This window comes from Dasypus novemcinctus, chromosome 19 (assembly GCF_030445035.2).
Source record: "Dasypus novemcinctus isolate mDasNov1 chromosome 19, mDasNov1.1.hap2, whole genome shotgun sequence".
In the NCBI taxonomy this organism is placed as follows: Eukaryota; Metazoa; Chordata; class Mammalia; order Cingulata; family Dasypodidae; genus Dasypus; species Dasypus novemcinctus.
In genome coordinates, this window is record NC_080691.1 from 25,077,507 (window position 1) to 25,091,225 (window position 13,719).

Genomic DNA, 13,719 nt, shown 5'->3' on the forward strand with positions numbered 1-13,719 from the left:
ACATCATCCCCTTTCTCAAAACAGAATCAGGCCCTAAGTTTGAAAGTGACTCCCAGCGAAACTTAGATGGATTTGGGTAATGTTCAAGCTGTTCTCTTGGCCCCCACGACGAGGCAGACTAATCAGAAAGGGTGGATAATCTCTGGTATTGTCAGAGATTCCAATCTCTTGCCCAAGATGAAAAGGCCGGTCTCCATTTCCCTGGCTCAGTGGTCAGTAAGAATGCATCTCATCTTGCAGCAGCCACGGGAGCCTGAGGCCTTGGCCAAACTCCAATTTGCCTTGCCCTCCATAACTAGGCCCCAGATGGTATGGCAGAATCATGAGAGAATATGAGAGGCCTTTGAAATCAAATTGTATTCATTTTATATTTGGGACCCCTGAAGCTTAGGGAAGCTAAGAGCGATTCAATAGGCCATAGAGTCACTTGTTCAGTTAACAGATATTTATTGAGTACCCACCAAGCCCCATTGGGTATTAGTGAGAGAGTCGTGGACAAGCCCAACCTCAGACCTGCCACTTGGAACTTTCCAGCTGGTAGGGAAGATAGACTCTAACCTAACCATTATAAATAATGAAGCAAATAGGTATAAATGTGCATTGGGCAGCAGAGCAGAGATTGTAGCTTTTAGAGGTCCTGTCTGGGGTGCAGGGGAGATCTCTTCAAGGTTGACATTCCCAAAGGGGAACGCATGGATTGAAACTTGAAGGAGAAGGAGCCAGGTGACAAGCTGGGGGAAAGGCATCCAGGTATGGGGAATGGCCTGTGCCAAGGGCCGTGAGGCAGCATGCTAGGTAAGGAACCAGCAAAAGTCTTGCCTGGCTGGAGAGGAGAAACTGACAGGTGTGGCCAGAGGGAAATATAGGGATTGTTCCAGGACTGGAATCCAGGGCTCCTGGCTCCTAAATGCAATGCAATCAATGACAGGGGAAGAAAACACAAATAAAACTAAAATGTGGACCCCACCAAGGCAAAAGGTGGGAAACTTTCCCACCTCCCCTTTCAAGACCCTTTTACTTCCTCCAACTTCCCTTGCCCCCAGGACCCTCATATTCTTACTTTATGTCCCCTCTGCCCAGTTTACAAACTTGGTTTTAGATTCCTATCAAGAGGGAAGGCTCGAGCAGCTAACTCACAGGAAGATAGAAAGCCTGACTCTAATAAAATACTTAACCAAGGAGCCAGTTATCCTAAAGACTTCAAAATCCACATTTTAACCTGGAAACCTACCTAATCTGAAGCAACACATCCTTTCATCGCCAACTTTCAGTCACAGAACTCTTTAGGTAGGAAGAAAGAACACAACTCTAAACTCTCAAGCCTGCCATTTTTAAATAAGTGCCTTGTTTCCAGAGCAGGAGATATTTGTTTAGAGAGATGTACTGAGCACCTTCTGGATGCCAGGGTTCATTTAACCTCATAGCAATCATCTACTGTTGGCTGTCATCCCCATTTACAGATTGAGCAAAAAGAGAGGCCAGGGAGGTCCCACCTCTCATAGGGCCCAGGGACAGGATGTGAACTCCAGGATTCAGTCACCAAAGCTGCTCATCCTAGCAAAATTCACTGCTGAGCCTGTACTCAGGGGAGGCAGCCTGTGCGGTCAAACCAGCTGGTCTTCCCAGGGGGACCCATTTTGCGTGCCTTGGAACGTGGGAATGTTCATGTACAAGGAGAAGGGTGAGCTGGGGAAAAAGTCAAACTATCTCTGCCACTGTCATCTCTACCATCTTGGATCAAAGCCATGATCTCTCTCACCTGAACAACTGGGGGAGCCTCCTCAATGGTCTCTTTGCTACCACCCTAACTCCTCTAGACCTTTATTCTCTGAGTTCTACCAGACAGAGCCTATTCAAATGTAAGTCATGGAAGAGGATGTGACTCAACCTGTTGGGTGCCTACCTACCACAAGGAAGATCCCAATGCCTCCTAAAGAAGACAAGCAGACACCACACCTGCTGCAACAGGCAGACACCACACCCACAACAATGAGCTAGACATGGTACCTGTCACAATGAGCAGTGCCTAAATGAGCAGATGCCACAAGCCAGCAGATGCCTTGGCCCATGGGGAATGGATGTGGCTCAAGCTGTTGGGCACTCACCTCCCATGTGGGAGATCCCAGGTTAGGTTCCCAGTACCTCCTGGAGAAGGTGAGCAAACAATGAATGACAGATGAGAGATCCATCCAGAGAAGGGAGGGCTTAAAATTTTTTTAAATGCAAATGAGGTCCTGTCACTCCTGTCCTCAAACCTTCCAGTGACTCCTATCTCCTGTAAAGGCCAATGGATCTTCCCCGTCTCCCTGCCCATGATCTTGATCTCATTTCCTACCATTTTCCCTCTCACTCACTCTGCTCCAGTCTTACAGGCCTCTTCACTGCTATTGGGAACACACCAGGCACTCTCCCACCCCACGGCCTTTGTAATGACTGTTCCTTCTGATTGACTTCCATCCTATATCCAGAGGGCTCGTTCCCTCATGACTTGCAGTTTTTTACTCATTTGTCACCTTCTCAGTGATACCTACCCTGATCACCCTATTTTTAATTTTTACTCCCTTCATACCTAGCATTTCCAATCCCACTTAAGTTGCTCTATTTTTTCCATATCTCTTATTACATGGTAATAAATACTCATTTTATGGTTTACTAGCTCTCTCCTCAAATTGAATGTAATGTTCAATTTGACCAAGGACAGAAATGTTGATCAATTATTTTTCACTACAATATTTCCAGCACCTAGAAGAATGTTTGGGAAACAGTATCCCTCCATAGAAATCTGTTAAAGGAGTGAATGAATAGATCCCAAGTGTGTGAGGTGACCCCAGAACTGGAAGTGAGCATTAGGAAGGTGCTGATGAGGATGCAGTATTGCAAGGGAGTATCAGGGTAAGTCTACACTAAGTATTCCCGAGCCAATTGTACATATGTACATAGGAAACTGACCCCTCTTGGGCCTGAGTAGGCCAGGGCTGCAGGGAAAACTTGCTTTTACTCACTGCCACTGCACACACCAGCACTGACTGCACTTGGGAGGAACCGTGGACTCTTGGGCACTATGTCTAATCACTTTGGAAGTCAGCTGGGGTTAACTACACAGTTACTAGCACTTGATAAATGGAGACTGCTTATATGGCTATAGTAACTAACATGTTGTTGAAGTTGCTTTAATGGAATATCTCTCCATCCAGAACCTAGGGGACTTCGGGTAGTCTTGAGAGGACTTGGAGTTGGCTAAGGATTTTGCAATTTTCTCAATAAGGAATGAATCTCATTTTGATCCTCTCAACTTGCAGCTGCCTAAGAAAAAACTGCAGAGGGGCTGGCCCCAGCCAAGGCCAGAACCAGGTGCCTCCTGGGTTCCCAGAGTTCAAAACCCCATCACAGGGTGGCCCAGACTCTTGCTATGAATTTGAACTTGTGCTACAAAACTGGAAGTGTTTCAGGACCCAGGCACGCAGCGTTGTAAAAAGGGGCAATTAAACCCATAAAACCAGGGTTTACAGGGGAATTTATAGTGTCAGAGGCTTTTTATGGCTTTTTTAGATTAATTTAGATGAAAAAAGAACAGGAGAAAGAAAAAGAGAGGGCCTGAAACTCGAGGAGACTTAAAAGTTCAGAAAGAAGCTTTTAGGAAGCAGAGGGAGGTCATAATCAGAGGCACATTTTCCCATCTTGCTGTCTCTTGCAAATTGAAGCAAAATCATCAAGAATTGCTGTTCCCCATCATTCCTCTTTTTCCACATCCTTAGCTGTCTGAAAAGACTGCAAGAGATGGAGAGAGCCCTGGAAAGATGTTAGAGAAAGAATGCAGACCTTCAGCAATTCCCTTGGTCACGTGAGCTCTCTTCTTTAGGCCTGGGAAAAGAAGTGGCCTGGCAGAATCAGGCAGGTCCCTGGAGTGAGGACCTGATCTTCCCTGATGGAGGTCTGTTATAGCAGTAGGTGAGAAGTATCCTCACCAGCCACAGAGTACTTTGGGCCAGATGGAGAACATGAACATTAGTTCTCCATCCCATGGAAAATGGCCTGGGAGCCAGGGACCCAGGGACCCACCTGGCCACCTTGTCCCTCCTTCTCTTCCTTCCAGCCACAGTGGCCTCCTTCTGCTTTCCCAGTGGCATCCGTGAACTTCCTGCTTCTGGATCTTAACTCATGGTATTCTTTCTGCCAGGAAAGCTTTTCCACCATTTCTCAGTTTACTCAAACTCATCTTGAAGGTACACTTTAAGTTCCCTTCTTACTGAAAACAATTGTTCAGGATATGAAGGAAAACAAGCAGGATGCAGTATTTGTGGATATAGTATGCACTCACCTGTATGGGAAAGAAATATTTTATAATAAATATTTATTTATAAAATATTTGAGAAAGAATAAGAAATTTTGTAACAATATTTATTTCCAGGGAGGAGAACAGGATATCTGAAAAGCAAAAGGGGAGGGAGACTCACTTTTTCAGTCTCTCCTTTTGGTAAATTTTAACTTTTGTTCCATGCACACAGTTTAAAATTTCAAGATTTAGTTTAAAAGTTATGGTTTAAAATATTTATACTCCTTGGTTGTGATTTGTACTATAGTTTCGCAAGGCATCAGCTTTGGGGAAAACTGGGAGAAGATTATATGGGATCCTTCTATATTATTCCTTTTAACTATTTTAAGAATCTACGATTACCTCAAAATAAAAATTTACGTTTAAAGTAATAAACTCACTTCCTCCAGATAACCCTCCCTGCCTTTTCCTTACAAGATTAGTCCCACCTAGAAGAGATCCACCCTTGGCAGCTGAAAGGGTGTGCAGGCCCTGGCATCTGTTCCGGTTATTGCTAGGCTGCACTCATTGTTAAATATTTTGACTATCGCCTCTGGATACTTACATTTTTATGACAACCTAGACTTCTCATTCAAAAGCACTTGTCAAAAACGTAATCACATAACTGACAGTACGTTCAATTTATGGCCTTGCCACTAGTCTACAAACTCCATGAGGGTAGGCACCAAATAGTTTTGTTCAGTGCACTCTCTCGAGCACTTATCACATGCCTGGCAGGTAGCAGGCCCCAGCAAGTATTTATTGAATAAATAAATGAACTGCTATCTGGAAGAAATAGCAACACTAGGGATTTAAGCTCAAGTGAACAGCCTTCTTTACAAGCGCCTAGAATTCATAAATTAAGGTCTAAAAGAGAGAAACTGGATTAGATTGATTTACCACGCTCTGTTGGCCTGATTGGCTACCCTTCAGAGAAATCCCTCCAATAGGGGTGGTTTGCCACTGTTAAATATGGAGCCTCCTATTGGGTTGATTGATTGCCGTTCAATCAATCTAATTGTATGAGGCCTTCCTATTGGGTAGCTTTGCCACGGTTCAGTATGGAGCCTTCCTATTGGGCAGCTTTGACATACTTAATATGGAGCCCTCCTATTGGGCACGGCATCAGGAACGAGTCTTCTGCCCATCTCGGAGTCTCACTTCAGGCCTACCACAATGGCTTCCAAAGTCGGGTACTCTTCCCTTTTTCCACACTTCCGTCGCTCAGATTGCCAATTTTAGAGTGTCTGCTCCTTTTATCTGTAGGTAAAGGGCTTTCTTTTGCCAGAATCTATCACAGAGCAGAAACTGTGAGAGGAAGTAAAGACGGCGGCTAAGTCCAGTAACCTCGTTGGGTCCCGCTGTGCTGCTAACTAGCCGTGTGCTCTCAGGCAAGTAACGAACTTCTTTGTACCTCTATTTTCTCATCTAGGAAAGGCGCCTAACAACAGTGCCTTCCTCACAGGGCTTGTGAGCATTTAACGGAGTTAACACATGTAGGGAGTTTAGAACAGTTGCCTGGCCGGATATTACGCACTTAACAAATATTATCTAAAAGCATTATTTGAAGCATTTAAAGATTCCTCAGAGCATGAAGACTGGTTCGTTTTCTTCCCAAAGCTGATCTAATTCAGTTTTAAATTTTGGTTCTGCCGCAAAAGTCAAATTCAGTTCTCTTGGTGAAGGGGCTTAAACTCTATTTCCTCTCCTAATTACAGGCTTGTTTCAGTTGATGTAACCCTTCTTTTCCATTCAATGTACTCAAGAATGTCTGGGTTCATTATTTCTTTGGCTAGGTCCTGAAGAAATCATTGAATATCTTTTTAGTTCCAAGAATTCTACTAAATGCTTAATACATTATCTTATCTCATCATGTTTTGTCCTAGTCTTGAAACCGAAATAGTAATTTTTAAAAATGTATCAAGTGCCAGATTTTGTACTAAGTTTCTTATTTAATCCTTGAAAGGGCTTTATAAAGTAGATACTATTATCATAAATGAGATTAAGTAGCTTTCTCAAGATCACAGAGCCAGTAATTGGTAGATCTGGAATTTGAACCTAGGTTTGTATCTTATTGCCAGACTGCAGTCCATTTCCAGCCCTCCCATCTGCACCCTCTCTGTTAACTACTAATAATTTAAAAGTTGTCATTTTTGTGTACAGTAGCATTATATAAACATTTTACCCAAAACTGTCTCTGATTTGCTGGAGAGTCAGGGTTTTGACATGCATAATTCAGTAGATTATACCCCAAGGTGTGTGTGTGTGTCAGAGTTTTCTTTTCCTCACACATTGTATTTTCAGTTTTTGCTTTTTAATCAAAGGCTAGACTCAACTGCTGTGATTCACAAATGCACCCACAATTTTGGCACATTTCTTTATTCATCACTCAGTTTTTTAAAATTAGGTAAACCTTTTAAAGTAAAGGGTTTAGTTATTTTTTAAAAACTGTAGTAAAAGAATGTATCACTCACATTTTTGTAAAAAAAAACAAAAACTCAAGTGTTTGTAAATTAGATAATATTTCAAGTAGAGGGCTTGGCAATTTTTTAAAAGTATAGTGTATTCCGGTGGGAAAAAATGAATTTTTATAAAGTAAATAATCATCTCCACATGTCACCCTCCCTCTTCTGCTTACATCTGATGTTTAAGTTTGGCTTTTAAATGAGTCTATCGCCGATTTAACCCAGTAAATAGGAGAGTTTGGGGACAAAAGCTCATTTCATATCCTCTATACTCAGATCTATCTTCAAGGGCTCTCCAGTATTACGAAAGAAACTTCCGTCTATTTAGCCTGGCGATTGGGGCCAGCCAAGATTAACTCCAAATCCATGAGTAGGTTTTGCTTCTTTGTGGTTCCTAATAGCCTTCCCTTCATCCTGCACCATTTTTCCTGAGCAGGAAACCAAAAGGGACAGCAATCAGGAGGGGGATTCCATCTTTGCCTTCTGCCTCTCAGTGGAAGTGGAGTAATTCAATCAGCCTGCTTATGTAAGGCCTGGTCATCTAACAGGGGAAGGCAATCATGAAGCCAAGTCAATTCAGCATTCGTTGTTCTTTCATTCTTCTTTTTTCCCTTGCAAACTAGATCTAACGGAAGTAAAATCATTCCACACCAAAAGGAAAAAAAAAATCAGGCTTATTTTCACCATTTTGTTTTATTTTGTTTTTTTGGATCAGAAACACAGGACTTCTCAAATCAAGTTAAGCGAGTCCCAGATGTGGGCTCCTTTCAAATGAAAAACACACCCCCATCATCTCAGGCAGAACCTCTGATTGCAGAGCCTGAGACAAGAAGAGGATTTCTCCAGAGAGTTTGTCCCAGACTGCAGAGGGGAAGAGGAATAGGGGAAGATGAAGGGCTGGCAGGCTTCTCCTTCCCCTGGGAGGGATGGAATTCAGGTTAATTAGGTTTAGGGGTCACCTGCAAACCAATCAGGAGCCTGGAATGTGACTTTGAATAGTACAGAGGGATAGGTGGAGTTAAAGCTACCACATGTTGAGGACTGGTTTCTTAATGAGGAGGCACTAAATCCAGATTTCAAACCCAGGACATGTACCACCTGAGGAAAAAAATCAGCAAGAAATGACAGGGATACTCACACTTGCGGGCATTCTGGAGAATTCTTTTTCCAGGGGAGAATGGTAGATGGCAGCCAGAATGTCAAGAATGACATGATGTGCAAATTCATTTATTTCTTTTAAAGGCCAAGAGAAGAGGAGGGAGTTTTGACAGCCGTTGGTCTGGGCATTAATTTTCAAAGACTGATCAAGACACGCTTATGTCACATGGACTTTCTTCTAGTGTTGGGCCAAAATAAGAATGTTGAACCGTGTAACCAAAGACATCTCTTGGTGAAAGATCCTCCTTTTAGCAACGATAATTCCCATTTTCATCAATGTCATGCTGCACATGGATGAAAACAGCCTTTTAAATGTGTTTCTTCTGTCTTCTCGTAATAAGTTTGAGTTTACATTTCTTGCCATCTGGTTTGTTGAATGGAAATATGGAAGTACTTTTACTCTCTATGCTTCTTACAAGGCTTAAGCTAAGATGTGACCCTTTCTTTTTTACTGAACTGGATGCTAACCCAAATTTTCCCCCAAATGGGCCATTTGGGTTTTTTGGCGAGGCTCTTACCCTTCATTTAGCAATACTGGTTAACCCAGCATAAATGCACAAACTTCTCTGCCACATTTTTCCCAGAGCATACACTTTTCCTGTGCATCCCCCCAGCATCACAGCAGTTTATTAAAGTGAACTGGTAAGTTCATGCTTTGCATGATTGCATTTTTTAAATTGGTCTCATAATAGTAGTAATTGCTTATGTGTATTGAATGCTTTCTTTGGGTCAGCACTGTGCTTTGTTTTTTAAAAACACTTTCCCATTTAAGCCTCATCTCAACCCTATGGAACTACAATTATTATGCCCATTCTGCAGAAGAGGAAGCCAAGGCTCAGTGACTGACGGAGCTGGGTTTTGGAGCAATTTCAACCCACAAAGTCCTGTGCCCTTCACTTGTCCCCTGTACTGCCGCCCTGGGTGCCAGGCCTCACACATAGTACAAATACTTAGGAATGGAGTGTGTACAAACCATCAGGAAAAATTTTTAAATGCTTTGTGGGTAAGCAGATACCAAATCCATCACTAAGATGCCTGACCATGGGGTTTTAGCCTTATATTAATATAGGTAAAGGCAGCCAAAACATGGGGGAGCATGGAGGAGAAGTGAGGAGGTGGGTCTCTGATCTTCCTGACCAATACACCCCAGCTTCTAAAATATACAACTTCTAAAATGTCCGGGATATAATGAATCTGTGTATTAGTTTCCTATCACTTCTGTAACAAATTACCACAAACTGGATGGCCTAAAACAAATTTATTCTGTTACAGTTCTAGAGGTTGGAAGTTCAAAATCAAGGTGTGGGCAGGGCTGTGCTCCCTCCAAAGGCTCCAGGGAAAGAGGTCTCCCTTGCCTTTTCCAGCTTCTGGTGGCTCCGGACAGTCCTTAGCTTGTGGCTGCATCACTCCAGTCTCTGCATCTATCTTCATGTGGTCTTCTCTCTGTTTTCTCCTCTTCTGTCTTTTATAATGACACTTGTCACTGGAATTAGGGTCCACCTGGATAATCCAGGATGGTTTCATCTTGAAATCCTTAATTTAATTACATCTGCAGAAATCCTTTTCAGATAAAATTATGTTCACAGATTTTGGAGGTTGGGATATGGACATATGTTATTGGGGGCCACTTCTCAACCCACTACAGTCTATAAATCCAGTATTAAATAAATGGAATCACTGAAACCTCAGTGGAGTAGAAGACAGAGACCATGAATTTGGACTTTCCCATCCCCTTAGCCATTGGCCCCTTGCCTTACTCCCAGGAGACCTTCATAAATAACTGCTCTTTGTGGGCCCCTGCAGCCCAGTAGAAAGGGCATAAGCTTTGGCAAACCAATGTTTATTGACTCTGCCATTTTCTAGTTCTGGCTTGAGACAATGAGTTGAGACAGTCATTTCACTTCTTTAAGCTTCAGTCTCCGCCTCTGCAAAATAGGGGATACTAGTCCTACTGCCGACCTGGCCAGGTCAGTGCAGGAGGGTAGCAAAGTAGGAGTACCAGCCACATACACATGCAATAAATTAGTTGTATAGCCATTAATACGCTTTGTTCATTCATTTTGGACACATTTATTGAGCACCTACTATGTGCCACTCACTCTCCAAGATATTGGAAATACAAGCTGTAAAGGAGACCAATGGTTCCTTATCTGATGGTGCTTGCATTCCATGCAGGAGGCTAAAGTTAAGCAGTAAGTAAATGCTGACACAAACCACATAAGCTAAAAAAACACATCCTAGACAGTGATGAAGGCTAGGAAGAAAAAATATTTCAGTGATGCATTATTGAGTGGCTAAGGGTTTGAGCTCACTTGGCTCAGGGTAGTCTACAAGGTGATGGCAGTTAAACTGAGACCTGAATGATGGGAAGAAGCAGCCCATTCAAAGAGCAGAGGGAAGAGTGTCCTAAGCATTGGGAACAGTGGTATAAAGGTTGATGCATTGAATTATTAGTAACAATGATGCCCCTGCTTATTAGAGTCTTTATATTTATTTATAGGATATCTATAAATGCCCTGGTCTCTCCTCTCCCAATATAAGGTCATTCATTAGTTTTCTTCATTTATTTCTGACTCTTGACATTTCTTGGCCCTCTGATGTTTGAGTGGGGATAAATGACTAATTTCAGACAGTGATTTGAGAGTGGAAGGGATATATGTCACTTCTGGGCAGGAGCATTTAACTACCAATGTGGGACTCTCAAGACATCTCTTTTGTTCTAGAATGGAGACTGATAATACTGAACGTGGTGGCTAATCCATTATCCCAGGAACCTGAGTTCATGGGATACAGGACTTCACTACAAAGAACAGAGCCACCATGCTGACCCAAGACTGACTGACAGGTGGAGTAAGTGAAAATTTTGAAGGAGAATATCCTGTAGTTCTTTTAAGTCACTGGGGTTCTGGGATTGTTACTGCAACATAACAATGTAATTCTGACTGATACACTTGCTTTTGGTGAGTACACTCTTACACCTTCCAACACCTTCCAACTGTAGTCCTTCCATACCCTACTGGGTTTAGGTCACAATCGTGAAATAAATCATTTCAGCCCAAGCTGCTTACTACACAGACAGGTTCTCATACCCCTTTCAGAGAGAGGCACTGTGAATCTGGAGGAGGTTTGTGGGCAGGGACAGCTCAAATGAAATAGGAGACTTCCCAGGAGAAGCAGCTGCCTATCTTAGCTTCCACTAGCCTGGTTTCCCCTCCTCATGGGCTTGGGCTCTGCAGTTGCTCCTGTATGCTCCTGAAATCTCCCTACTTCTTGAATCCCTTAAATATTCCCTTAGTGGATTTATATGATTCCACTGCTGCCAACAAGCCTGAGTGCTACAGCTAGTGAGCCTGATCCCTGGGCCATGCAGGGCACTTCTAGAGCATCAGTATGACTCATCCCTGGTCTGGGAATAGATTACAAGCACAGCTGGTGTTTGGGAATGAAATGCCTGTGCAAGCTTGGAGTGGCTGCTTTCATCCTTCTAAACCGGGAGTCTGCACACCACATGCTGCCAGGAGCCAGACAACTAACCAAAAATGAGTGAAGGGGGCCAGGTGGGACCAGTGGCAAACTCAGGAATGCATGCTCCTTCCAAAGGAGGCAGCCGTGACTTGGCTCCCATGGGTCAGTGTTGCCAGATCTTCCAGTTGTGTCTAGATAATCCAGAAATCCATATTTATATGAACTATTTACTTATGAAGCATTTACAACTGTTTTTTTTTTTTAATTTGACACTGTGGTTTTCATTAGTACTAGTCGCTATTTCCAGAACTCTCCTTGCCCAGGAGCTAGGTAAAATTCTGTGTCTTCTGAAAATTAGTCATGGCCATATGACTTGCTTTGGCCAGTGCAATATCAGCAGAGGTGACATGCCTCACTTCTAGGTGATAACTAAAAGCCTGTGCATCCTTCACCAAGTCTCTTCTTACCACCTCAGTTACTATGGAACCACATGAAGAGATGAGACTAAGTAACTGCCACTGCCCCCACCAGATGAAACTAAAACAAAACAACAACAACAAAAAAAAAACATGTAGCTTGAGAAAGAAATAAGCATTTGTTATTTGCACTTTTAAAATTCTGGGGCTTATTTGTTACTGCAGCATAATCCAGTTTATCCTGATGGATACAAACACTATACATATGACACAAAACAAGTCTTTGACCAGATTCTCCAATTTGTAAACTTCGATGGTGTTTTTCTCTTCCTTTTCTGTTTTTTCCAAATATATTCTATGTTCATAATCCCAATTTATTTGGTTTGTTCAGCAACGATTTACTATATCTGGAGATACAGCAGTGAGCAAGACAGACTTGGTCCCTGCCCTTGTGACACTTGTAAATTGTGGAAAAGATAAGCATTATTACATTGACCAAGAAGCATGGAGTAATAAGTGTTGTGATGAGTTCAGATTAATCCTTTTAAGACTTGTTGCTAAAGGTAGTCCAGAAAAAAATAGGGCAACCATTCTCGGAACAGTGTCCTCAAACCCACTCAGTTGCAAATATATTGCAAGAACTTTGGAATCTACAGAAAATTACTGAGATTTTCCTTCCCTTCTTCCTCCCTTCCTCCCTCTCTTCCTTCCCTTCTCTTCTTCTTACTCCTTTCCCTACTTTCTTTTTTTCCCTTTCTTTGCTTTTCTTTCCTTAAATAAATTAAAATAGATTTGTGGTTATCCCCATTTTAACCCTTAACATCCTTACTCATTTACAATCCACCATGTTTTCTGGAGTCGGAGAGATCAAGGTAGAATGAGGAAAAGCATGCTTAAAACTAGGATCTCTGTCATGAGATTATTGTGTAATTTATACAGTGGAGAAGAGTGCCTGGCACATTGCGAGTGCTGTAGAGATGCCAGGTATCATTGCTACAAAGCTGGTGTGCATGGCAGGAGAATGTGTTGTATGTGCGACTGTCATTTTCATGATGGGGAAAATGATGGGGAAATGGAGTTTCCATTCAGCTTAGAGGAGGTAGCTAGCAAGTATAAGGAGCCAGCTTCTGTCTCAGCAGGCATTATCTTAGTGAGACTTGCCACCATCCTACAAAGGAATTACTAGGATTTACATTGGACAGATAAGGAAACTGAGGTTTAGAGGAGCTAATTCCTTGCCAAAAGTAACCCAGCTAGTGGCACAGAGGGGCAGAGTCTGAGTCCTCTCAAACCCAGGTTTAACTCAGTACAGAGCCTGTGGGCTCACCTGTGACTTTTTGCCTACCTAGCTAAGGTTCCCTCAAGGGCTCACTCGGGCCTTACTAGTTGTGCAACCTTAGACCTCAGTTTTCTGTTAAATGAGGTAAAATTCACTCTCAGTGTTTCAGGGTTATAGATGAGGGTTGTAGCATAGAGAAAGCACCCGGCAGTGTCCATCCCGTAGTAGGCGTTTAAGTAATGGCGGCCTTTTAGGGGTGGTAAGCACATTTGGGCTAGATGAGGCAAAGGAGTCACATTAAATGAGAAGTTGTGACCCAGTGTGAGAGAGTGGGTTACACCTGTGGGATCTACACATCTCACAGTAGCTCTATGACTAGGAGCAAGACACTTCCTTTCTCTGTGCCTCAGTTTCCTCATCTGTAAAACAGGCATGATAAGGTTTCTTTACCTCCTAGGGTTGCTGTGCTAAGGACCAGGCACATAATCAGGGGGAAATACGTGTTACATCTTTATGGCTTTATTATTTAAGCATCTGACAGCCTCACCTGATGCAAGGTCTGAATTGAAACATGCCAGTCTGGTGTTGGACAAAACCTCACTTGGCTCAGCTACTGCAGAAGGA

General features: G+C 42.8%; 1 long non-coding RNA gene across 1 annotated transcript in view; it reads left to right on the top strand.

Moving 5' to 3' along the window:
• The first annotated feature begins 10,668 nt into the window (after window positions 1-10,668).
• Window positions 10,669-13,719, top strand: part of LOC131274566 (uncharacterized) — a 127,197-nt gene continuing 124,146 nt past the window's right edge. The window contains exon 1 of the long non-coding RNA XR_009181820.1: window positions 10,669-10,785. This is a non-coding gene — a long non-coding RNA (uncharacterized lncRNA). The remainder of the gene's footprint in view (window positions 10,786-13,719) is intronic.